Here is a 4,534-nt window from a genome sequence, read left to right as displayed (position 1 = left end):
CGGGCGGGGCCGTGCCGGCTCGGGGCGGGGCGAGGCGGCGGAAGTCCCCGCCTTTCTCAAGCTTGGTTGAGAATTCCGCCCGCAGTTGCGAATGTCTGGCTGTTTGAAAGCGGGCGCCAGAGGTGGCGGGAATGTCCTCCTGTGTGCCCATTGGTGGGTTAGGGAGCCAATTACGAAAGGATTGACTCTAGACTGGGCGGGTTTACGGTTGCTAAGAGATGCCAGGGGGCGTGGTTTAGGACTTCGGCGGGGATTAGTCGGTTTTGTCAGGGGTCCCCCGCCCCTTCCTGTACCTGCTGGCTCGCCCAAGGCCCCTCTCGCCCCGCGCTCTCCATTCCTAAACCTCAGCTCTCGGTTACAGCTTTCCCCACCGAACCCTGGACGTTAAAGGTTTTTGCACCTGCACTTCTGATTCTCTAAGGTTCCTGCTTCCCCATCACCTAAACGCACTTATTTTTTTTTTTAAGATTTTTTTTTTTTTTAACATATCACAAGTAGGCAGAGAGGCAGGCAGAAAGAGAGAGGAGGAGGAGGCAGGCTCCCTGCTGAGCAGAGAGCCCGATGTGGGACTCGATCCCAGGACCCTGAGATCATGAACTCAGCCGAAGGCAGAGGATTTAACCACTGAGCCACCCAGGCGCCCCACCTAAACGCACTTAGATGTAGTTTTACTTTGTCTTCTTTCTTACTGGGTTCTGCCTTGTTTGAATTTGTGTTTTTTTTTTTTTCATTACCGATGAGATGGCACATTTTCCACGTGTCTACTCACTACTTGAATTTCCCCAAGTGTGAATGTTCTCGTTTTAGGTATCTGTTAACCCGAGCTTTAAGACAGCGCTGTCCAGGGTGCACTAAAGCCCGTTCTGTATCCACCTGCCAAGCTAAAACGCTTTTGGTGAATATCAAGGAATTAGTAGCCCTAGGTTCACATATCTTTTTCACCCTTTCCCATTAGTATGGAAAAGTATGGAGTAAAATGTTGTTTAAGGCTCTTCATAATCCAGCTAGTTTTCTTTTGCTACCTCACCATGCCACTCCTGTGATGCCTATACTAATGCCTCGTTACCCCACCAACTAGCATAAGGTTATGCCACATAATAAGTACTCACTTAATCCATAGCATTAAGGTACTGAACTACTGGCTGAGCTGCCTACCGTTCCCAGGGTGCTTTTGTTTTGCTTAAGCTCTTTCTCTCGCCTGTATTTCCCTCTTACTATCCACTCAGTCTTGAAGACAGATGAGCACCTCTTCTGAAACCCTTCATGACACATTTCCCCCCACCTTGACAGAAATGATCCTTCCTACATCTGTACACGGTATACATATCTTACGTTTATTATCTTTTGTAATTAGTTGCACATCTGTTTTACTCAGTTCAACGTCAATATCTTGAGGTACTTACATTACTTCTTGGACATCAATCATGCTTCATGGTCTCTGGCAGGCATTCAGAACAAACTGGTTAAATGAGTAAAGGAATGAACAAATAAATTAAGACTTCTGTGCCAGAAAATATGAATAAAAGGCATTCAGGTAAATGGCAGTTGTTGAAACCTGAGCCAAGGTATCTGTTCGCGGGAGCTAGGCTCGGTTTAAGATGGAATGCTATAGCAAGGATGCTAAGTGATCCTGTTTCTTACAGAGATGAACGCATTAAAGATATAAGGGTGGGGGGGGGGAGTACATGAGGAGACAATGTTTATAATCCCTTACTTTAGAATTTGGTGAGTTCTTACAACAAAACTGTGAGGACCCAGGACAGGTGTTCATATCCCATTTTATAGCAGAAAAAACAAATTAAAAAAAAAATGATTTGTCCAAGGCTACACAGCTAATGCAAGACAGAGAAAGACTTTCATTTTTTTTTACACTTAAAAAATTTTTATTTATTTGACAGAGAGAGAGAGAGAGATCACAGCAGGCGGAACAGCAAGCAGAGGAAGAAGGAGAAGCAGAAGGAGCCCAGTATGGGGAGTCTTGGTGAGGCTTGATCCCAGGCCCCTGGGATCATGACCTGAGCAGAAGGCAGACACTTAATGACTGAGCCACCCAGGTGCCCCTGAGACACAGAATTTCAGCACATTTCCTTTATCTCCAAATCCAAAGCTATTTATATTTAATATTATATTGAATGTAACTGAGATTTAAGCACATAGGTTACCAAAAAAAAGGCAAAGTAAAGAATAGATCAGAGCCCCTTGCCTCTAAAAATAGATTCGGGTGAAGCTATGCATATAATCAATGAGATTTTTTTTGACAGCCTATCCTGTTTAACTCCTGGCCTAGATGCTTGAATATAAAGTGTGAGGCAGGACCCCTCCCCTCAAGGTACGCATACTCTTTGACAGTGCAAGATGCTTACATAAGAAGACAAATATACACACACACACACACACACACGCACACGAACCCACAAAATAGTTTACTACATGCAATGTAAGAATGGGTGATGAATCTGGGGAAAATAGAATATCTAAGAAAGGATCTATCAGAAAGAGTTCTTGGAGGCAGAGGAAAAGAGAGTCAACAGGAAGGTTGTTAGGATGAGTTACTGCAATGTGAAACCACACCAGCAAAAACAAAAGATTCTTATATTTATGGGGCACATGGGTGGCTCAGTAGGTTAAGTGTCTGACTGGAATTTGACTCAGGTCATGATCTCAGGTCCTGGGATCAGAGCCCCATGCTGAGCTCCATGCTCAGGGGCCAGTCTTCTTGTCTCCCTCTCCTTTCCCCCTCCTCCTGAGTGCTCTCTCTGTGTGTCTCTCTCTTTTAAATAAATAAATCTTTTTTTAAAAAAAGGATTCTTATAAGAGTGGAGAAGTGGGCTGGAAGGGGGGCAGTCAGTTGAAGAGCTTGATGCCTGAAGAAATGGGAAATGCATGCTACAGAAGTAAGGTATGATGTACACAAAGAATGAGCTTAATAACATGTCCAGAGAAACATAAGAAGACAAAGTCATTCTGGAATAATAAAAATAAATGTGGGGGAAGAGAGAAAAACTGCCAAAGATCTTATGTGCTGGACAAGAGATTATTTCTGAAATGTTGGGTCAATATTTATCTTGCATTTTTAAACAGACACACCTGTGAGCTGAGAGGGACAATACCTCTACCAGCCTTGTCTACATTTCAAGCGGAAATGTCATGCTGTTGAGATGTGGTCCTTCCCATTCAGAACATCTATAAAGGTGGAGCTAAACCATCATTCTTCTTTTTTACTACCTTCTCTCTGGTGTCAAAGCTAACAGGTCAAAGCAACGCCATCACAAAATAAGGAGTGCTATCCTTAAAAGAGGACTGAACTTAATATCTGAGTTCAAGTTCCAGCTCTCCTACCCACTAGCTTTTATCCACAGCAGTTTCTTTAATCCCTCTGAGCCTCAAAGTTCTTATATAAAAAGAGGAATGATAATATCTACCTTGCAGGATTGTAAAAAGGATGAAGTCAGACTGTGTGAAAGAAATTCTAAAATGTAGAAATGCTATCTTACTGAGTGTTATTTAACTGAGAAAGATCAGATCATTATTTGCAGTATATTCATTTAATAATATTTTTTTGAGCATCCACTTTGCACATGCACTATTCTAGGGGTTCATTTAATATTGATACATGAGCCAAAATGCTTGCCCTAATTAAGCCCCTAATTGCCAATTCTATTCCTGCCCATAGGCACTCTAACTTCACCACCACCACTTCCCCACCACCCTAAGATCTGGCCATCCCTTCCCAAGTAACTGAAATAAGACTTCATGAAATTGAATCAGGTGGTAAACATACGGAAGAGAAGCAGACTTTTATTACAGTTGTCTGTATGTTATGGGAAATGCACTACTTCCATATATGGAATTGTATGTTTATGGTGGAGCCTAGACTGAAGATCATGAACTTCTGGCTCTCGGAGCCATGGGTCTGCCTGATTCTTGCATTTTGCAAAGCCTGAGAGTTCAGCTTTTCTTTGGGTCTTGTGATAACCTGAACCTTAGAGCAACCTTTTGACTTAAGCTGACTCAGATCGTTTAGTAGGAGTGGATACTGTCCCCCTGAATTTCATGTCCACCCAGAACTCAGAAGGTAACCTTATTTGGAAATAGGGTCTTTGCAAATGTAATTAGTTAATACAGTTGAGGATGGGTCCTAAATCTAAAACTGGTGTCCTTAAAAGAAGAGAAGAAGCACCTGAAACTAATGTAACAGCACGTGTCAATTATACACACATGCACACAAATATATACATTATTGTAGTACAGGGCTCACTTTTAAAATAAAATTTTTAATTTCCTAAAGAAGAAGAAGAAGAAGAAGGAGAAGAAGAAGAAGAAGAAGAAGAAGAAGAGGAGGAGGAGGAGGAGGAGGAGGAGGAGGAGGAGGAGGAGAAGGAGAAGAAGAAGAAGAAGGAGAAGAAGGAAGAAGAAGAAGAAAAGCAGAAGAAGAAGAAGAAGAAGAAGAAGAAGAAGAAGAAGAAGAAGAAGAAGAAGAAGAAGAAGAAGAAAAAGAAGAAGAAGAAGAGGAGGAGGAGGAGGAGGAGGAGGA

The sequence above is a fragment of the Lontra canadensis genome, unplaced genomic scaffold (genome assembly GCF_010015895.1).
Source record: "Lontra canadensis isolate GAN:19392208 unplaced genomic scaffold, GSC_riverotter_1.0 scaffold12, whole genome shotgun sequence".
NCBI lineage: Eukaryota > Metazoa > Chordata > Mammalia > Carnivora > Mustelidae > Lontra > Lontra canadensis.
This window is presented reverse-complemented; position numbering follows the sequence as displayed.